The 22,956-nt window shown below is 43.9% G+C and overlaps 2 protein-coding genes across 4 annotated transcripts in view; one reads left to right on the top strand and one right to left on the bottom strand.

Annotated features, from left to right (window-relative positions):
- ECM2 (extracellular matrix protein 2) overlaps positions 1 to 1,179 on the bottom strand; it is a 33,108-nt gene extending 31,929 nt beyond the window's left edge. Inside the window, exon 1 of one of the 2 annotated variants that reach the window (XM_082694306.1) lies at positions 946 to 1,179. The gene's annotated coding sequence lies outside the window, so the exon portion shown is untranslated. The remainder of the gene's footprint in view (positions 1 to 945) is intronic. The other variant, XM_082694305.1, reaches the window with a different exon arrangement.
- CENPP (centromere protein P) overlaps positions 1 to 22,956 on the top strand; it is a 227,334-nt gene that overhangs the window by 184,949 nt on the left and 19,429 nt on the right. The gene's annotated exons all lie outside the window — the stretch shown is intronic.

Below are 22,956 nucleotides of genomic sequence, written 5' to 3'. Positions count from 1 at the left end.
TGAGGTCTCAGAAGGCCATGGTCCCAGGGCCTTGTCTGGGCTCGCCCTCCCCCAGTGACACCCTGGAGGGTGTCAGCCTAAGTCCCTTAGGCTTTCCCTATACCCCCGCACCCCACCCCAGCCCCGCCAAAATTGGCTCGCCTTTACTTAAGCAGAAACCTAAATATACATGTCAAAAATAAAATTACAGAGCTATCTTCATTTTAACAAAGTCAGAATCTAAATGTCTAAATAATTTTTATACTAACTTTATAATTTGATGCCTAGGCCTTTGCTATTTTCGGTGATATATAGAACTTTGCATTACATTTAATATTTACTTTAATAAGCAACTCTGCAATTGAGTAAATGTGTTTCTAGAGGTAAAATTTATGGTACTCTAATCCCAGTAGATATTATTTTGATCAAGTAAATTTTTCTTTCTAGCACTTCCTGTTTTGTCCCAACATTAAATACCATCTGTAAGTCTTGGTTAACTTACTGTTTTTCTCCCTTTAAAGTTTTTCATCAACTGTCTTAAGTAAGTTTTTAAAACATTAAATTGAGAATTTTAAACTTCTGCACAAAGCCATGAAACGTCTATTGTCTCTTTTAACAGGCTTAAAAATGAAAAACAATTTTAATTAATACTTCATGTTCTTAAAACCTAATTTTAAAAATAGAGAATTTAATTTTCAAACCAACTTATACTTCTATTGAGCATGTAATTCTATTTAAACATATTAAGAATATATTTAATCCTAATTCCGTAAAAGTTCAAAATACTTGGGAAGTATTCATCCTGAAAAAAACAAGTAAACAGTATAATGCACAATTTACATTTTTAAAATCTATTAGTAAGAGGTAATTTCCTCAAGTGTTAAACACATTTGCAACATAAAACACCCAAATATTAAAACCATTCCACATGCTTTAGTAGAAACTTAAAATTTAAAACTTTTTTACCTGAAATTCTAAACTAAGTAGGTTTTGCTTGGTGTCATTTAAGTCTCCAGCTGAAAATGAAACAAAACCAGAGCTTTCTTTAAAACAAAGAGGATTGTTGAGAAATGTTAACTGACTTCTTAGTAAAATCTGAAATAACTGCTTCCCTTGGGGATAAATGCCTTTCAGATCTTTGTGCAGAACAGCCAAGAGAGTAACCAGGGAAGATGGTTACCAAGGGAAATATTTTTTCTAAATCACAGGAGAAGCAGAAAGCAAAGGCAGGCGAAGGCATTAGGAAGGCGGGAGCTGGAAACTCAGAAGAAGAGGCTGATTAAGAAATGTGTCGTTTCCATAGACTGTTTGCATTAAAAAAGATCTTAAAGTTCACACCACTCGACATGGTCACCCTTGAGCTCTACCAGATTCCAGAGACGCCCTTGTTGCCATGTTGAGGACTGTGCATTCCTGGGATGCCTTTCGTGGGGTTAACTGGCTTATTTCCCCCCCTGCTCCCCCGCAGTCTGCGGCAGTGTTAACAAAGCAAAGAGCTGTTACATGTTAATGTCACTGAAATTATGTAACTTCGAACCTTGAAGCAATAACAAGAAAATGTGTGTAGGAACTTAGAGCCTCCTGATGATGATTACTCTGGCGAATTTTTTGTCTACTTTGGCCTCAGTTTTTTGTGTTTTTTTTTTTTGTTTGTTTTGTTTTGATTTACAAATGAGCAAGTCAGAGAGCAGAGTTACCTCTGCTTATGGGGACCTTGCATGAGTTACTGTTGTTTCTGATTAAAGTTTATTCTTCTGTACAACTTGGATGACAATACTTTCCTTTCAAATTTTTGTGCAAATGAATAACGTATGTAAAATGCCTGTCATAGAGTAGGTAATTATATAATGACTATTTTAAAAATTCTTATTATTCTACTTCAGGTGTCCAAATTTTCTGACAGGAGACACATTTTTGTTGTTCCAGAATCTTAACATGACCTGGTAGACCAAATCAAGATGATCGACTAAGCACATGGGCCACCCAAAGTCCTAAAATGACAGAAACTATATTTGTTGGGGGTTATTGTTTTGGTTTTTTGGTAACACTTTACTGAAAAATAATTAGTACTATTAGAAGAAAGAAATTTTGAGAAATTCTTTAATGATTAAAGGCATGTAGACTCTGACAGACAACACCGCAGTCCAAAAACATGTGGGAGAGGTTAGCTTGTGGGTGTTCCAGGTTTAGAAATTATAAATGCTGGTAACAGTGAGGTTTGTTAGAGACTGCACTTAGGAGTAGCAGGTCAGGGGGGTGCCTGGGTGGCTCAGTTGATTAAGCATCTGCCTTCCTCTCGGGTCATGATCGTAGGGTCCTGGGATCGAGTCCCACGTTGGACTCCATACTCGAGGGGTGTGTGCTTCTTCCTCTCTCTCTGCCCCTCACCCATTCGTTCTCTCTCTCTCAGATAAATAAAATCTTAAAAAAAAGAAAAAGACTAGCAGGTCAGATGACCCCAGTCTTCCTGGGGTCTCCAGCATTTGTTCTAAGTACAGGCATCTGCCCCTGAATTGAACTTGGATTCTCATCCAGTTGGTCTGGGTGGCTGGTGGAACAAGGAACTTCCCCACATGTTCAGAATCCAAACTCACTACTAATACAACCAGGTATAAGAATAAGGTTGACCATCCCCACCACATATTCAAAGCCTTTGGTCAGTATTTTAATCCTATACTCTATAGTACTAAGCAGATAGCTCAGGATTACCAAACATTTGGGACAACTCTGACATTAGAGATAGGACCCTTACCTCCCCCTCCAAAAATACTTAGACTGTAAGGAAAGAAAAGGGCTTTGGAGATTAAACAACAGTGTGTTACCACTACACACTTAGTAGAATGGCAAAAATCCAAAACACGGACATCACCACCACATGCAAGCAAGGGTGTCGAGCAACAGGACCTCTCATTCTTTGCTGGTGGGAATGTAAAATGGTGCAGCCACTTTGGAAGACAGGGTGATGGTTTATTCAAAAACTAAGCATACTCTTGGGGCGCCTGGGTGGCTCAGTGGGTTAAGCCGCTGCCTTCGGCTCAGGTCATGATCTCAGGGTCCTGGGATCGAGTCCCGCATTGGGCTCTCTGCTCAGCAGGGAGCCTGCTTCCCTTCCTCTCTCTCTGCCTGCCTCTCCACCTATTTGTGATTTCTGTCAAATAAATAAATAAAATCTTTAAAAAAAAAAACAAAAAACTAAGCATACTCTTACCATGTGATCCAGCGGCCGTGCTCCTTGATATTTGCCCAAATAAGTTGAAAACTTAAGTCCACACGGATTCCTGCACACGAATATTTACAGCAGCTTTATTCACACCTGCCAAAACTTGGAAGCAACCGAGATGCTGTTCAAGCAGGTGATGGGTAAATAAACTGCAGCCCACCCACAGAAGGGATACTACTCAATCCTTCAAGGAAATACGCTATCAAGCCATGAAAAGACATAGAGGAAAGGAAACTTAAACACACATTACTAGTGAAAAAAGTCACTTTGAAAAGGTGCACGCTTTATGATTCTGACTATATTACATTCTGGTGAAGGCACAGCTGTGGAGAAGAGTGAAAGGTCAGTGGTTGCCAGAGATCAGAGCGGAGGAGGGGTGAATCGACAGAGCACAGAGGATGGTTAAGGCAGGGCAACTACCCTGTGTGATACCCTAATAGTGGATCCGTGTCAGTGCACATTTGTCCTAAACCGTAGGATATATACTACCAAGTATAAACTCTAATGTAACCGAAGGGTTTGGGTGATTATTATGTGTCAGTATAGTTTATCCCTAGTAACAAACACACCACTCCAATGCCAGATGTTGGTAAAAGCAGAGCTTATGCATGAAGGGTGGCTGGGGAATATACGGAAAACCTCTGTGCTTCCCTCTCTATTTTGCTGTGAATCTGGAATTTCTCTTTTAAAAAGTGGCCTCGTTTGAAATACATACACTGTTTGGGGAAGGAAAAAATGTTGATGAGTGTAGTGTTGGACACAGTGTGTTTGGGACAAACAAAATCCTTTAATTCTTTGAGCACAGCTTAACAATAGCTGTTTGCTGCGCCAGCATTTGACTTCTAGGGATCCAGGGTAGACATCTGTGCACATCTGTGCCTAGAGGAAGGCACTCGGCAGCACTGTAACATCAAAGAGCAGGAACCGGGCTGCCATAAAACTCTGTAGAAAGACAGTTATAGTTATTATTCGGGCTTGCAAATTGTCCCCAATATCCCAAGAGGAAAAAAAGGAAGTCAGAACAGTACGTGTGCTATGTTAACTTACCTTCTTCTAATGTGTAAGGCGTAGCACCTTCTTGAGGACAAACAGGAAGGAATTAATAAGGAATAAATATCAGACTCTTAATAATGTTTATTTCTGAGTGATGGAATTATGCAGGGACTTTACTGTTTAATCTGTGTTTTGATAACATTTGAGCTTATAACCAGGTCAGAAAACTTTCTAAAAGAAGGTAAGCAATCAGAAAAAGAGGTGACTTAAAGCAGCATTATAGAGAGAAGCAGCTTTCCCGTGACGCCGAAACTAACAGAGACCAGGACTCTGGCTTCTGAGGTTCCTGCTCTAACATTTTGTGGCTTAATGGACTGTTACATGAATCCTTCTGCAGAAACTATTTTAACCACATAGTACATGGAAAATGCTGGTGTTGGAGTCCCCACCCCTTTGTTATTGCAGCCATAACTGTGTCCTGAGACTTGGCTCTGACAGTGGCTTTGCAGTGTGGTGTGGGTCCGGCGCAGGATGTGAGCGGGTCCCTGTGCGCCCAGGCACAGGAGCAGCCAGCACGGGTTCAGCCTCCAGAACACATGTCAAAGTGACGACTTCTTTTCAGTATTTTTACTCCTGTGCTGTAGAGTACCAGTGAGTTAGTTTTTCTTGGAAGGGTGTGGTTGTTTTCCATATGACAACTTGGTAGCTAGCATCTCAATAAAGCTAAATTTTGGAAATTTTACAGAGGTCCCTTTCAGAAATGGGTCTTACGTCCTGGGGTCTCTTGTCTGCCTTTTTGTGCCACAGATGTCTCCAACTAATTCATACCAAAGTGTGACAGGCTTTATTTGCTGTTCCTGAATACCCTCTCTAAGGAATATTCACATGTGAGTGGAGTGCTAGTGAGTGAATGTGCCGTGATACAGACTGTCGCCCCACTTGTGAGTTGTGGTGCATGTCCCTGAAATGATTCTATGATATGTACTACTGCCATAAATCGACAGGATGCCCAGTTCACTGCCCCTTTATTGTTTAAATTATTTTTATATTCTGGAATCAGTAATACAAATGCATACAAATAGCATAAATTTTTAAAGTACACACTTAAGAATCAGTTTTCTGTATTAAATACTGGCAGTTTGGGTTCTACCAACCTTGCCACCAAAGACTGAAAAAGCCTGATAATTATAAAAATTTTAAATCACCAGTGTGGTTTAAAAAAAAAAAATTTGTAGGGCGCCTGGGTGGCTCAGCTAAGCATCTGCCTTTGGCTCCGATCATGATCCCAGGGTTCTGGGATCAAGCCCCACATCAGGCTCCCTGCTCTGCCGGGAGTCTGCTTCTCCCCCTCCCTCTCCTGCTGCTTGTGTTCCCTCTCTCCCTGTCTCTTTCTGTCAAATAAAATAAAATCTTAAAAAAATAAAAAATTGGAGCCCCTGGGTAGCTTCCTGCCCTGGGGGAGTCTGCCAGAAATGTCAAGGAGCAAAACTGTCAACAAAATAGAAAACAGTTACATAGCAGACAACATCCACAGTGCCACAGCTGTGTTTGGGGGAGGTTAAATTTTTTAAAAAGATTTTATATATTTGTCAGAGAGAGAGTGAAAGAGAGCACAAGCAGGGGTAGAAGCAGGCTCTCCACTAAACAGGGAGCCTGATGGAGGACTTGATCCCAGGACTGTGGGATCATGACCTGAGCTGAAGGCAGATACTTTATGGACTGAGCCACCCAGGCATCCTAGGGGTGGGTGGGTGGGTGGGTGGGTTGGTTGGTTATTTATTTATTTAAGATTTTATTTAATCAGTTGAGAAAGGGAGTGAGAGAGACCGTGAGAGGGGAGAGGTCAGAGGGAGAAGTAGACTCCCCGCTCAGCAGGGAGTCCAATGCAGGACCCTGTCCTGGGACTCCAGGATCACGACCCAAGCCAAAGACAGTTGCTCAACCAACTGAGCCACTCAAGCGCCCCTTTGGGTTTTTTTTAAAAACAGACCTAATAAAATCAGCAGCAAGGTTGATGAAGGAACAAAGAAGGAGAGTGCAGGTCACCAGTGTGAGGACTTAAAAACAGCGACCCTGTAGATTCTGAGAGCAGGTAAAAGAACAGTAAGAGTATATTATCAACAACTTTATGCCAGCAAAGTTAGATGATAAGATAATTCCTAGAAAATATTACTTTTTTTATGATTTTGATTTTACTTATTTAACACAGAGAGAGAGATCACAAGTAGGCAGAGAGGCAGGCAGAGAGAGAGAGGGAAGCAGGCTCCCTGCTGAGCAGAGAGCCTAATGCAGGGCTCAATCCCAGGACCCTGACATCATGACCTGAGCCGAAGGCAGAGGCTTAAACCACTGAGCCAGTCAGGTGCCCCATTTCCTGGAAAATACTATTTAATGAACTGTCAGAAACAGACAAAGAAAATCTGAATTGTCTATAAGTATTGAGGGAGTCAAATTTGTAATTTCACACCTCCCGACAAAGAATACCAGAGACCTATGTTATTTGTTAACAAATTTTATCAATGTTTTAAGGCTAGCATAACCATACGGTAGCCAGACAAAGATAGTACAAGAAAGGAAAATTATCAATCAGTCTCACTAATGAACATGGATTCACAAAACTAAAATATTAACAAACCAAATCTGGCAATATAATACCCCATGACTACGTTGGGCTTATTCAAGAAATGCAGGTTGATTTGAGGATAAGACACAAACAAAGAAACAAAAAAACCAGAAAAATAAACATCATGCGATCGTGTTAATGTTTAAAGAAGAAAGAAAGAACACTTTTGCATACTAGAAATGGAAGGAATTCCTTAGTCTGACATTATCTACAAAACAACATACTTCCACCCCTAGCTACATACCTGGGAAGATTAAGTAAATATCCACATGAGAACTTATCCATGAATTTCTAATTTCATTGCTACACTGTTTGTAACAGCCAACATGTGGCAGCAACCCAAGTGTCCCATCGGCTGATGAATAGATAAATGTGGTCCAGCCACACAGTGGAATATCATTCAGCCGTAAAAAGGAATAAAGCTCTGATTCTCACTACCACGTGGGTAAGCCTCAAAAACATGATGCTTAGCGCAAGAAGCCAGTCAGAGAAGACATACCTCATATGACTCCATTTACAAGAAATGTCCAGAACAGGCAAATCCACAGGGGGAGGGAGTGGGTGAGCAGTCTGGGGTGGCAGGATAGAGGAAAGAGTTTCTTTCTGGGGTGACCACATGTGTGAGAAATAGGCCATGGGGATGGCTCCCCACTATGAATGTACTGAAAACCACTGAATTATGTATTTTAAAAGGGTGACTTTTATGGTATGTAAATTATATCTCAGTAAAGTTGTTATTTAAAAAATACTCAGTGGTGAAATACTGAAATTTTCCTTTTTCTGGAACAAGACAAGGAGCTCTTGATGGTCCCCGCCAGTGGAAGAAAGCAAGAAAAGAAGGGAAAAAATACAGCAAACTAAGTAATGGAAGGAAAAAATTCTTATTAGTCCCAGATGATATGGTATATATGTCAAAAATCAAAAATAACTTAGAAAAACCATTAAATCATATAATGTGTTTTCCAGATACACAATATATAAAAATCAGTTGTTTCTTCTAAAGTTAAAGAATGGAAGGTAAGATGTGCTTTAAATATCAAATATATTAAAAATATAACAAGTATTTTGGAATGAATCTAAGCAATGATGAGCAAGCTCTCTTCAGAGAAAATGTTGAAGGAAATTAAAGCAGCAGTACAGAGAGGGCCGGTTCCAGCCTTGGGGAATGGAACATTCCGGATTGCAAGATACCATTTCTACTTAAACTGATCAGAGTTGATGCAGTTTCAACCAGAATCCTCATAGTTTATCCCCCCTCGCTTTTTAAAAAAATATTTTATTTATTTGTCGGAGACACCGGGAGAGAAGGGAACACAGCAGGGGGAGTGGGAGAGGGAGAACCTGGCTTCCCACTGAGCAGGAAGCCCAATGCAGGGCTCGGTCCTATGATCCTGGGATCATGACCTGAGCCAAAGGCAGACGCCTAACGACTGAGCCACCTGTGCCCCTCCCCTTTTTTTTGGATGGAACTTGACAAATTATAAAATGTATATGGAAATACAAGGACAGAAGAATAGCCAAGCCAATTTTTTTTTTTTTTTTTTTTTTAAGATTTCATTCATCCATGACAGAGAGAGGGAACATAAGCACAGGAGCTGAAGAGGGGGAAGTAGGCTTCCTGCTGAGCAGGGAACCCAATGCGGGGCTCATTCTCAGGACGCTGGGATCATGACCTGAGCTGAAGGCAGATGCTTAACGACTGAACCACCCAGGCACGCAAAAAAAAAATATATATATATATATTATTTATTTGACAGACAGAGATCACATTTAGGCAGAGAGGCAGGCAGAGAGAGAGGAGAGGAAGCAGGCTCCCCGCCAAGCAGAGAGCCCTATGCGGGGCTCCATCTCAGGACCCTGGGATCGTGACCCAAGCCAAAGGCAGAGGCCTTAACTCACTGAGATACCCAGGTGCCCCAAGTCAAGCCATTCTTGATGCAGAACTAGGCAGAGGACTTCATCTTGCATTTCAGCTCTTAACGATCAGGAGCCGCAGTAGATCGGACGGTTTGCTCATGACTCTCAGTGTAGCTCATCACATTCAGCTCCTTGTCGTAGAGAGAAGTGGCCCTGCCGGGCATGGGGTCACCTTCCTTCAGCTGGTTGTTTGCAGGGACTGGGAAATGGAGGCCGAGAGACTGCATGCTAGAGACCAGAGCCAGGATCCATAGACAAAGGTACAGACAGGCTAATTTGGGCTTCGTGGAGTAAACGAACAAACAAAAACCTTTTCTCATAACCACACCTTAGCCTGAGCTGCCTCATGAGGTTACAACTCCACAGGACCGGAAAGACGTTCTGTTGGGAATGCTGAAGAGGGGCGTCTGCGACACGAACGTGACCATTTCGTTCCCGTGATTCTGTCTCTCGGAGGTGGTGTGTCAGGCCATGGGACCTTGGAGGTCCGACCTTCTTGGGGACTCCCCTCACTCCCTGAGCGAGTGATCAGGGGTGGGCTTAGTAGAATGGCACATGTGGATTGCCAGAGGGGTTCTAGGTCGGGATCTCTGGGCCCAGACCCTGAATCTCTGTGCTGACCGTGTCTGGTGAGAAGGCATAGATGTGTTCTTCTGCGTGACATCTGGGTGTGGAGACACCCAGTGAATGGTTCCCCCGAGGATGCCAGGTGCTGACCTCTTGGTGGGAGGAAGTAATCTGACAAAGAAGTCCAGTTCCTTGTTTTGAGAATTGAGTGAAGTATCAGGAGTGAAATTCCCTATTTTGCCACAGGAACATTCGGTCTGGAGACTGGAAAGGATGAAAGGATCATGAAGGGATCGAGATGGCTTCAGATGAAGGCTGGCGTGTTACACATCAGGCTTGCAAGCAGTAAAATAAATTACGCTGGGTTTCATTCTCCTCCCCTCTCAGGCGTCCTCTGGGATGACCCAGAAAGTTGGGATCACAGAATCCTGAACTTGGAATCTGTGTCCACGAGAAAATGGTAGCGTGGCGGCAGGAAGCAGCGGGCACTGGTCCACCACACTTCCCTTTTGCCCCGTGTTGTGTGCTGCCCAAGCTGTGGCCCCCTCGTGTGAACACCCAGCCCATATAGCAGACCCTTTGGACCAGGGTCACTCACACAACATTGCAGTGTGTCCTTGGGGAACGGAGCCAGGGAAAGGGCTTGCGTGGACCCTGGAAACTAAGCCAGTTGGGCAGGAGCTCTGGGTGTCCGTGCCCCACGCATGATCTCGAGAAGGAGAGCCCTTGCTTCAGAGACTACCCCCTCGTAGGGTGGGGCTAAGATCAAAAAGCATAGTTCAAGGATGAAGGCATTCTGGGTAGAGAAACCTGCAGGAACATGTAAGGACCTGGTGTGGTGGTTTCCTTGTGATGCAGCCACTTCCCCAAAATGACCTCCTCTGTGACACCGTATGTTTCTAATTGTACTTTGCTCGGGCGCTCAGGCCAGCTTGGCCCGGATGGCTCACGTGCATAAGCATGTTCAGAAGGACTCCAAACTTGTTATTTGTCCCATATTCTATACTGTAGAGAAGTCACAGAAACGCAGAGATGCAAGACTGACCTAATGACTGGTTCTACTGGTTGGAGGGGTTTTAAAATTTAGTTCAATTTCTGCTTTTTATAGCGATTTTTTAAGCTTAGGCTTGATTGGAGATGTGCGTTTATATCATGTCCCTAAAGCCAGGATATTGTTTTGCTTGTCCAAACCAGCCTGCTTTAACACTTGTGATATTCTGACAGGAGTTCAAGACAATGGTCTCAGAAGAAATTTGTTTAAAAAACCAACAGAGATATATATATTACATGTACATACATGTGTGTGTGTGTGTGTGTGTGTGTGTGTGTATATATATGTATATATATATATCTGGCGTATATAGTTTAATTTCCATTCTTAAAAACTACAGTCATTTTTGCCGTAAAAGTGTATTTTCAGTGCTAAAGATGTAATGCATCTCATTTGGCATTTCAATCGTTTTGTTGGTTTTAAAGTAACCTAGGTCAGACATGTCCAGTCTGTCCCCTGGCAGAACGGGGTCCTGCCACGCAGGAATGGGCACTGAGGGCTCTGTGCTGTGCCAGGCTCTCTCTGGGCTCACTGCATGTGCCGTCTCCGTGGACCCACGTACCCAGTGACACATGTGCTGCCCTCCATTCCATGAAGGAGGAAGGCTGAGGCCAACTGAGGAAACCAAAGCTTCATGGAGAGAAATAGTTTGCCTGACTCGCTGAGAAATGTGGGACCTGTGGCTCTGAGCTGGTCTGGTCTCTTTTTCCACCCTGGTGCCCTGGCCCCTTGGCCCCCGTGTGCTCCTGCCCTGCAGACCTGGGCCAGCACCACACCGTGCCCCAGCTGGGCAGGAACAGCCCTCGTCCCTGTTAGGACTCCCCAGCCCCATCGGGCCACAGGAGGCAGCTGCCTGGCAGTGCAAACCAGAGTGCCCATGCCTGGAGAGCAGAGGGAAGGACAGTCGCTGCCAGCGTTCAGGGTCAGTGTGGGGAGCTGCCCCCAGCGAGGGTCGGTGGGTCACACCCTCCGTAGGGGCAGGTTCTCGTCCACTTCTCACGTGCTTCCCTCTGGTGTTCTGGACGTGGCGTTCCTGCTTTGGGAAGAGCCGCTGCAGCCACAGCCTCCAGAACTGGCCTTTTCCTATAATTTTCTCCTACAGACCCTGAAACCCATGCTTAGCGTGAGGTTTGTGAGAAGATTACACATATGGCAATTTTAACATTTCCCGGGAACGGAGATTCTTTTCCACTGATACACTGTCTGAGGGAGGTGGCTGCAGACCAGAGCAACCACAGTATTTACAAAGATATTTAGTAAAAACGAAGGCTTTGGCAACCAGTGTAGCCCATCACTCATGGGGGATAAAGTGAAGCTCGCTTGAGGTTTAATAAATCAGAACATAGTGTGTTTGTCCACGGCCTCATTTTTTCCTCATTACTGGTAGGTGATGTCATGTTTTCATTTCCATTTGAATCTTTTAGTGTCCAGGAGTAGGAAAAAATTCATGTTCACCTCATTTATTATGCTGTATTTCCATTCTTAAGAAGAAAGCTTAGTTTTAATTCTGCCAGATACATGAATACAGCCTTCAAGCTTTTGTTAAGATTTATGAGATTTTTAGAAGACTAGTGTTCTGGAAATTACTGACTTTGTATATGTGCAAGGATATTGCTTTTGAATTAAGTTCTTTTCTCATTTTGCCCAATGAAATTCTGTTTTTAAAAAGAACAAGACTAACCATACCAAATTATAGCAGAATAGAAAATTTAGATATTGCTAGAAAATATAAAGTCTAAAATCATCTGTAAGCATACCAACTATTGAGGCAAGTAATGCATACATAACAGTATCTTAAACACAGTGCTCATCTTTGTCTTCTGTCTTTCTACCAGTGAAGGGTGTCACCATCGTCCCCACATGGTATGGTAAATAGTCCAGGTGTCACCTCTGTTCCGTGTCACCTCTGTCCTGCCACAGTGGGGTCAATAACACTAAAAGCAAGCAAGGAGCCCTGTTTCATGAGCTTGAGCCTCTACCTTCCCTGTGCCCTCCTGGAGACACCCCCTTTTCCAAGCAGCTCTCCCCAGGGGTACACTTGTCCCCCTGGCACCTGGTTACCCTGCCTCATATTATAAAGAGTAGTTTCCATCCGTCTTCCCCAAGTGGTATGTGAATTCCTTGAAGACTTACACATATGTATATGGGCGATTAAAGTCATTCAAGTTTTTACTGAGTGTGTCTGGAGCTTGTTGTTGAAATCTCCCAACAATAAAGGCCTATGACATAGTTCTTTCTTAGAGCTGATGAGAGTCCTCTCTGCTAAGGGGTGGGACCCTCTGTGTTGGCAGGAGTGTGGTGTGTCTTGGAAACAGGCAGGACATAACTGTGTGGAGCTCTAAGGGCCGGGTCAGCAGCAGGCAACACATGGCTTTCCCTCCTTCCAACTCTAAGTCCTCTTGGTCTTTCCAGCTCTCCTCCTCCACCTAAATTCAGGTCTGGAACCTCATCTTTAGCTCTAATTTCCCTCCAGGAGAGTGTTCACTCATGTGCCAGCTGCTTTCTTGACGTGTCTGTTTGAGTGTCTGGGGTCATCCCAAGCCTAATAGATGCAAGTATCTATGAAGTACAACTGCGGTCACCTGGAAACTGAAACTCAAAGGTTACTCAAGTGTTTGGATACAGAGCAGTACAGGTGAGGGAGAAGGGCCTACAGTGAAACCCGCAGGTTGTGGGAAATGAAGGCGATCGAAAGATCTGCGGGCTTGAGTACGGGAGAGAAGCAGCTAGAGCGCCAAAGACTTCGGACCTGACGTTGAAGGTTTGGGGCTTTCCCTAAAGGCTGCAGTGCAGAAGTATAACCAGTGCTGCATTTCAGAAAGGGAACTGCATAGTAAGCCTTCTGAAGGAAAGGAAGGGCCACATCTAGAGGCAGAGTACTGTTGAAAAGCCCACTGCAGTGATTCAAGAGAGAGGAGTGGGGAGCTCAAGAGATAATTAGCTGATTGGGTAAAATCAACAAGACTTGAGATTTACCTGGGTGTAGGGAAAGGGAAGGGGGAGGAATCAAATATATGAAGCCCAGGTTTCTTCTTCTTTTTGTTTTTTAAGATTTTATTTATTTATTTGACACAGAGAGATCACAGGTAGGCAGAGAGGCAGGCAGGGGGGAGGGGGAAGCAGGCTCCCTGCTGAGCAGAGATTTCCCAATGCGGGGCTCGATCCCAGGACCCTGAGATCATGACATGAGCTGAAGGCAGAGGCTGAATCCACTGAGCCACCCATGCACCCCAGATCCCAGGTTTCTGATGTGAACAGCTGCATGATGGGATGGCCATTTCCTGCAATAAACGCAGGTTGCAGAGAAAGATGATATGATCCGTTCGACAGAGAAGAGAGACCAGGCTCGATATCCAAGGTGACTTTTGTTTGTGAATGGATGGCACTGAAGCCACAAGACTGAAGGAGGTCATAGGCCATGATAGACAACCAAGCCTTCCTTTGGGCAAGGTACAGGAACCAGAAGATAGTGTTTTTTGTAAGATTTAATTTTTTAAGTAATCTCTACACCCAACATGGAGTTCAAACCTTCAGCCCCGAGATTAAGAGTTGCATGTTTTCTTTTTCTTTTTTTTTTAAGACTTTATTTATTTATTTGACAGAGATCACAAGCAGGCAGAGAGAGGCAGGCAGAGAGAGAGGAGGAAGCAGGCTCCCTGCTGAGCAGAGAGCCCAGGCGGGGCTCAATTCCAGGACCCTGGGATCATGACCTGGCTGAAGGCAGAGGCTTTAACCCACTGAGCCACCCAGGCGCCCCTAGAGTTGCATGTTTTCTGACTGAATCAGCCAGAAGCCCCCAGAAGAAGAGAATTTTAAAACTCTCCAAAATAATCACTTCACACATTGTTGATAGAAATTTTAATTAATAAATTCTTTCTAAGGGCACCTGGGTGGCTCAGTGGGTTAAAGCCTCTGCCTTTGGCTCAGGTCATGATCCCAGGGTCCTGGGATCGAGCCCCACATCGGGCTCTCTGCTTTGCAGGGAGCCTGATTCTTCCTCTCTCTCTCTGCCTGCCTCTCTGCCTACTTGTGATCTCTGTCTCTCAAATAAATAAATAAAATCTTTTTTAAAAATAAATAAATTCTTTCTATAGGTCATTTCATCCATCTTTCCTAAACCTTAAGCCATTCTGTTAAGATTCTATCTAACAAAATAAAATTTTTTAAAGATTTTATTTGACAGAGAGAGATCACAAGTAGACAGGCAGGCAGAGAGAGAGGGAGAAGCAGGCTCCCCGCTGAGCAGAGAGCCTGATTCGGGGCTTGATCCCAGGATGCTGAGATCATGACCTGAGCCAAAAGCAGAGGCTTAACCCACTGAGCCACCCAGGTGCCCCAATCTAACAAAAACTTTTGCACAAATGTATAAAAATATTTTAGAAGAATATTCATTGTAGTGTGTAAAATAGTGAAAAACTACAAATAACCCAAAAGATTATCAGTAGAAGATGGTTACATTACAACTTATTGTACATCTTTGCAATGGCTACTTTCTGCCTTAAAAATAACAAAGGGGATTTGTATTTGTTGGTATGAATACTTGAATGCTAAAAGCAATCATATACAGTGTGTATGGCAGATACGTTTTATTGAGCATTTGGTATATCCCAGGCAATATATGTAAAGAACTTCAGAAATCAATAGGGAAAGACACCCAGTAAAATAATAGGCAAGCAGTCTGAACAGACTGTTCACAGAAATCACAATTTTAAATGGCCAATTAAACACATCTATGTGTTCAGCTTTGATGGTAAAGTTAGGGGAGGTTTTTTTTTTTTTTTTTTAAGGATTTATGTATTTCAGAGAGTGCAAGTGTGAGTTGAAGGAAGGGCAAGGGGAGATGGTCAGGGAGAGGGGAGCAGACTCCCCACTGAGTGCGAAGCCCCCACACAGCTCAATTTCTGATGGAGATAATCATGTCCTGGGGGAACCGAAAGTCGGACACTTGATCAACTGAGCCACCTAGGTGCCCTGGGAAAAATGTATTTTAAATCTCATGAGATATTACTGCGTACCTACCAGAATGATAAATAGTAAAAATACTGACAGTGTCCACTGTAGGATATGGGGCAGCAGGTTCCTCATGCAGTGCTCTTTGACCATCAATTGGTACAGACATTTTGACATTGTCCATAAAAGTTGAAGACTCAGTCACCCCTAGGTAAATATCCAAAAGAAATGTGTACATATGTATATCAAGAAACGCACTCGGGCACCTGGGTGGCTCAGTCGGTGAAGCATCTGCGTTTGGCTTGGGCCATGATCTCAGGGTCCTGGGATTGAGCCCCTTGTGGTCGAGCTCTGCAACTCAACAGGGAACCTGCTTCTCCCTCTGCCACTCTAGTGTGCATGCGTGCATGTGCTCTCTCTCTGTCTCTTTCTAATAAGTAAATATTTTTTAAAAAGAAAGAAACATGCACTAGAATAACAGCAGCATTATTCATAATACCCCAAATGTTCTTTAACAGTAGAATGGAAAAAATGATAAATTGATAATATTCATGTCAAAAGTACCATTAAGAATTGAAAAGGACAGGGACACCTGGGTGGCTCAGTTGGTTAAGCGGCTGCCTTCGGCTAAGGTCATGATCCCAGCGTCCTGGGATCGAGTCCCACATCGGGCTCCTTGCTCAGCAAGGAGCCTGCTTCTCCCTCTGCCTCTGCCTACCACTCTGTCTGCCTGTGCTTGCTCTCTCTCCCTCTCTCTCTCTGATAAATAAATAAAATCTTTAAAAAAAAAAGAATTGAAAAGGACAAACAATGTGGACTTGTATACAATATGATGGAGGAATCTCACAAATAAAATCTTGGGCGATAGAAGTCACACTAGAAGCAATAGGTTTTATGAATCTGTCTACACAGGGTTTAAAACTGGGCAAAGCTAAAGTTGAGTTTAGGGTTGCACACCTAAGTGGAAAACTGTAAAGAAGTACAAGGAAGTACTTTTATTTTGATAAAAGTCAATGTAGTCGTTGCCTTCAGAGCAAGGCGAGGGTGTGTGATTGGGCTGACGTGTGCCAGCGGCTCCTGGGGTGTCAGCTAGACTCTGCTACACGTGCATTACTCTCATATATTCTCGTACATTCTTAATACATGTTCCATGCTTTTTTTAAGATTTGGTCTCAAGAAACTCGATCACATCCAAACAGGAACAAAAAAAAAAAAATAACGCCTGGGTGGCTCAGTGGGTTAAGCCGCTGCCTTGGGCTCAGGTCATGATCTCAGGGTCCTGGGATCGAGTCCCGCATTGGGCTCTCTGCTCAGCAGGGAGCCTGCTTCCTCCTCTCTCTCTCTGCCTGCCTCTCTGCCTACATGTAATCTCTCTCTGTCAAATAAACAAATAAAATCTTTTTAAAAAAAATAACGAAATTTACACCTGAATACATTATAGTGAAACTGCAGATACCTAAGACAAGAAGAAAATCTTTAGAGCAGCCAGAGGGTAAATGAATTGGAGAACCTTCAAAGCAGCGACGTGACTTTTCAACAGCAGCAGTGAAAACCAGAAACCAGTCAGCTGATAACTTCAATGTGCTGAGAAAATGTGTTCAAACTTGCTACACTCAGCAAAGAAACGCCTTCAAAAATAAAAGTGATACATGTTAATTAATTGAATTTAAATTTTTTAAAACAAGGAAACCCAAAGAAAATAAATAAAAAATAAATAAGAGTGAAGTCCTATCTACACCCTCATGTCCGTTGTAACTTTATCCACAATAGTCAAGACGGAAACCACCAAAAGTGTCTTTTGACAGATGAAAGGATAAAGAAAATGTAGCACACACACATCCACACACACAATGGGGTATTGCTGAGCCCTAACGGGAAGGAAATCCTGCCATTTTTGACAACATGGATGGACCTTGAGGGCATTATGCTACGTGAAATAAGTCAGACAGAAAGACAAATACTGTATGATCTCATGGGAAATCTAAATAGACAAAAAATCAAACTCATCAATACAGAGAGCGGGTTGGTGTTGCCAGAGAGTGAGGGGGGTGTGTGGATGGAGAGGTCGAAAGGTGTGGACAGTGAGGTAGGGCCGTCCCGGAGTGCAGTGCTGCACAGCAAGGCGACTGTGGTTGGCACTGTTGTTACTTGAAACTTGCTAAGATAACTGTAAAATTCTCATCACAGGATGTTAACTAGACTTACTGTCATCATTCACAATACATGCAGACTCAGAGCACTGCTCGCATGCCTGGAACTACTACCATGTTGTAATTCAATTCCATCTTCATGAAACTGGGAAAAGTTCAAGACCATGTAGACACTTGTGTCAGAATGAAAGGATGTTCCTCAGGCAGAAGGAAAATAGTCCCAGAAGGAGGGTTTGAGAGGCAAGAAGCAATAAAGAGCAAAGAATATGGTAAATATATCAAACAATGACTATGTAATAAAATCCTAAGAATGTCAAGTTGAGGTCTCCTTTTTTTTTTTTTTAAAGATTTTATTTATTTATTTGACAGAGATCACAAGTAGGCAGAGAGGCAGGCAGAGAGAGAGAGGAGGAAGCAGGCTCCCTGCCGAGCAGAGAGCCCGATGCGAGGTCCGATCCCAGGACCCCGAGATCATGACCCGAGCTGAAGGCAGAGACTCAATCCACTGAGCCACCCAGGCACCCTGAGGTCTCCTTTTTAAAGCTAGAATTTAAAACTCCATGGCAGTACAGGAGTGAGTGAGAGTAAAGAGTTGTGCAGTCGTTTGTTCATGGGAAGGACAGACACTGATGTAGCCTCCAATGAATAGTGCATGACCAAGTGTCCAAGCTGTTGGACAAGTGGAAATACAGTGTGTAACTTCCCAGCTATTGGGGGGCGGGGTAAATGTTTGAAAAGCTAATCAAAAAGGCAAAGAGGAAAAAACTTATAAAAGTCTATTGTGGTGAGAATTTTAACTACAGCAGAACAAAGAGGTCACGAGTCTTCACAAGAAAATAAGTATAAAGCTGAAAAATTTGTTTAAAAAAAAAATGTTTCAGGGCTCTGGAGATTGACCAGAGGTAACAAATGAATGATTTGGAGCTTGATTTGGTCATCTCCTGTATTCATCCCAGCCTCCCTCCCCCCATTGTCACTAAAGGAACTAAAAGGACAACCATATTGGTGAAGACACTTTGGTTGCAAATCCTGGAAACCCTCTTCATGTAAGCCCAATTATCAAGGCCGTGTCCCAGAACGATACCCTTATGTCGGAGGCCTGAGACTAGACATGGGGCACCCTCGTGCTCCAGGCAGGTCTTAGGACGCTTACCTTGCTTTCTCTGTCGGTCTTGTCTTCTGCAGACCAGCTCCCACTGTGTGGACAGGCATGTGGCCAGCAGCCCACCTCAGAGAGCCCTAGCCCATATACCCTTCCCAGATGGATGGTGTGGCTCTGAATGTCACCCTTCTCCAGAGAACCTGATTGGGTCCCACGTTCACCCTGGTCCTGTCAACTACGGTCTCTGGTGTCAAGGTTGAGTGCAGTCTGACAAGCTCAGACTAGGTGGTGGTGCTATGAGGTTGTGTGTGAGTGTGTGTGTGTGTGTTCATTCCACAAGAGAACTTTTACATAGACTGTCCCAGGTAAAGCTTTTATAACAAAAAGAAAAGTTGCTGTGTCGTCTGACTTAATGTTACTCTTTCAATCAATATGTGGTACATATAGGAACATCTTGGTAAATATAGGAACATCTATATATTGTCGGTGCTCTGCTGTGTAGCCTACCACAAACTTTGTAACTGTTGAGCTGTCAGTATTTATTGATCTGATTACCTCCTTTTAGTCTGGTTCATTTACAACACTAGAAGTGATTACTGAAATCTTGTATACTTACGCCTCATTCTCCGGAGAACTGTCCTTGCATTATATTCAGGACTCGAAGACTGTAGATGCTTTATTTCATTTCTTGACATTTTTCTGGATATAGATTTAAGTTACTGAGAGGGTTTTTTCTTTCCCCCTTTTTGGAGGGTGGTTAAAAACCATTAGTTATAACATATAAAGACCAAACTACTCAATGGGTGAGGATTGTTTTGCTTTTAAAAGGACTAATTTCAAGCAGGCTTTGGTGAAACAAACAATATTTTCATTCTGAAGTCACCAGCACGTTAGTGGCAGTAGCCATGCCATCATCTTTTTATGAGAGTCTACCATTTGGTGTCTGTAATTCAGAGCAGCCAAAGTACATTGTGACCGTTTTCGTGGTGAAAATGTCTTCTCTGTGTCAGTGGAGGGGAGGAGAGGCCGCCATGCAGCTCTGGGCACGGGTCACAGGCTCTCCTTGGCTCCGCGTCTGGAACCACCCGGCGCCCTCTGCAAGCCTTGTGCTCTGTGTCAAGTAGGAACCGAAGGCAAATGAAACCTCTCTGCCTGCCACCTGCCCGTGTTTTCTCTGGGACTGTTCTCGAGGTCCCTCTGGCCCCGCCCCAGCCCACTGCTGGCTGTGTCCACGGCGGGCAGCGTTTCCTGCTGTGAGTCTGCTGGTTCCAGCGACTTTTTTCTCTAAAATGTGTGTGCCAGGAAGTGTAGTACTTGCTATTCTCTTGCGCCAAATATTTTTTCCTGGCATCCCAGAGGTTTTATGCTAAAGCGTCTATGTAAAAATGTCCCTGTTTTTCCTTTCTTGTCGATAACTTTGATTCTCCATCATTCTCCAGACTTCCCAGGTTCACTTAATCCCTTTTATTTCCTTTAGCTTTTTCATTTGCAGGTTGTGTACATTCATGAATTGGGCAAAGCATTAGCAAAAACTAGAAAGCCGGCTGGGGAGATTTCACAGAGGGCCTTGAATACACATTTTTTAAAAGATTTTTAAAAGTTATTTGAGAGAGAGAGCGTGGGGCGGGGGCAGAGGGAGAACCGAACAGAAGTCGGGGCTCGATCTCACAACCCTGAGATCATGACCCGTGCCAAAATGAAGAGTCAGACACTCAACAGACTGCGCTACCCCGGCGCCCCGTGAATATGGATTTTAGAGATTCGGTCTCTGTTCTCCGCTCTACAAAACCACCTTACATTCTGTAGTGACACAAAAACATTCATGTCTGAGGAGGATCATTTTGAAGAATCAAGAAATTAGTGATATTGTGTAACAAAGAGCTAGACCTCATTTTTGGTGCTGGGCTGCTTACAGCTCCCCAACCTTCCCCTCCGCATCTAGGTGATCTAATAAGAAAGCCTGGGTGCTCCCAACTCGGTGCCAGCGTGTTCACCCCAACCACAGTGAAAGCCAGAGCCGGTCACCCCCCCGCTGTCGAGCCTCTTGAGGGCAACTTTCCCTCCCCGGGATCGTCAGTGTATGAGTAACAGCTCGGTCACACCCTCCTGTGATGTGTGGCACCACCGGTCTTGACATTCAGGCTGAGTTCTTTTTTTTTTTTTTTTTTTTTTAAGATTTTATTTATTTATTTGAGAGAGACAGTGAGAGAGAGCATGAGTGAGGAGAAGGTCAGAGGGAGAAGCAGACTCCCCATGGAGCTGGGAGCCCGATGCAGGACTTGATCCCGAGACTCTGGGATCATGACCTGAGCCGAAGGCAGTCGTCCAACCAACTGAGCCACCCAGGCGTCCTCAGGCTGAGTTTTATGTGGGCGTTCCTGTGCTCTGTGGAATGGCCTTACCCCTGCAGGGGAGCACCCAGTGACACGTGGGGGCCGTGGGGGCCCCCAGACTGCCCTCCTCTGAGGAGCTTCTCCCTTGCGGGCAGACACACCCTTGACCAGTGCTCACGGCGGGCCAGTCTGCAGCTGTGAGCACCGCAGCTCTGTCTTCGCAGGAAGAGCTCTGCGTTACGCGTCGTAGAGCGAAGAGCAACAAGAGAAAACAGTATGGATATAGTAGGACTTCATTGGTTAAAATTTTTTATATCAAGGTATCTTTAGCTGAGGGATAATTTTCATACCCCTGTGAATTTTCAGTAGCTTGACAAGTGCACACTGTCAGGTAACCACCCACAACCAACACAAGAGCTCCCACCATCCTAACAAATTCCCTGGTCAACCTCTGTCCTTGCCCATGGCCCCTGGCAATCAAGCATCTCTTTTCTGAGCCTGTAATTTTGTCATTTCCAGACTGTCGTATGGTATGCAGCCTCTGCCCTCCGGGTCCTTCCCTGGGCAGAACACCTTTGAGTCCCCACAGTGCGTGTCTGTCAGTGGCTGGGCCACGGCTGTGGATGGACCTCACCAGTTGAAGGACATTTGGGGGGTTCATAGTAAAGCTGCTGTAAACATTTCAGTAGTTTTGTGTGAACATTGTGTTTCTTCACTGAGGTGTAATCAACCTATAACATTATATATTAGTTCCAGGTTATAACACAATGATTTGATATTTGTCTACACTGCAGAATCATCACTGTGGTGAGTCTAATTAATATCCACTAACTCATGGAATTACAGATTGTTTTTTCTTATGATGAGAACTTTTAAGATTCCTAGCAACTTTCAAATACGTAATAGAGTATGTTAAGTAGAGTCACTGTGCTGTACATTCTATCCCCGGGACTTCTTTTATAACTGGAAGTTTGTACCTTTTGACCCCTTCTGAACATAAGCTTTACTGTACTTGTATGAATAGTTGTAAGTCTGCTGGCCGCACGTGGGTGTGTGTTTGCCTTCACAAGAAACTGCGCCCTTGTGCGTCCCCGCAGCATACATGGGCTCCACGATTCCACCTACTCGCTGTGGGTCCAGGCAAGTCTGCAGGTGGGAGGAGGATCCGCCAGACACTGGCCCAGGGAGCAGGGTGGTGCCCAGAATTGATACATCACAGGGAAGTGGGGGTCTGTATGTTTAACCACTTAACTGCTGTAGTGAGAATGCGGTTGGTAATTACCAGTATGATGTAAGAGAAAGGGAAATGGAGTATTTCTTACCAAAAAGACTGGGAAGCTTCTAGAAATATGCAGGGTGAGATAATACACCTGTCTTCCTTCACCATTTGAAATGTACAAAAATTCTGGATTAAGTTTAACATGTTTTAAGTGCATTGTCAAGCTCGAAAGAAGTAGAGATGTCCTGAGAGCAGGAAATGAGGAGAGAAATTAAAGCCAGGGGAGTCCTGGGGCTGGGGTTGGCTTGTTCTCACCCACAAAGGGGAAGATAGTGGCTAGGAGCAGGTCCCTCAGAGCTTCTGAGACTTCTCCCCTCAATGCCCCCGCCCCGGGGGGTGCCACAGGGAATGATGTAGGAGGTGAACCTGTATCACCACACTCCTGGCATAGACACCCAGCCTGCACAGGGCCCAGGCCCCAGGGGAGGTAGACCGTGGCCAGGAGATATTTTCAGAGCCTTTCTTACAGAACTGACACAGAAGAAAATGACCCAGCTGAAGCTAGTGCTCATTAAAAACTGTACATTAATTGGAAAAAAGATAAGCCTGCATTGAGAATTCTAGAAAACTCTAAATGAAAATTGCAAGGTAAAAGCTTAAGGTCATCAACATAATGACAAATAGAAACCTAATTCAGAATAGAGGATAGCTCTTTACAAAAGCCTATTCAGAAAAGAAACAAATTTGACATGTATGCTTTTAAAAAATGTCATTAGGATTTAAACGGTTTTAAAGCCAGTGGATAAATCAAACAACAGGTTAAATGTTGCTACAGAGAAAATTGGGTTTATC

Source organism: Mustela nivalis (genome assembly GCF_964662115.1).
Source record: "Mustela nivalis genome assembly, chromosome: 13".
NCBI lineage: Eukaryota > Metazoa > Chordata > Mammalia > Carnivora > Mustelidae > Mustela > Mustela nivalis.
The sequence above is the reverse complement of the archived record's forward strand: the minus strand, read 5'-3'. Positions and strand labels throughout refer to the sequence as shown.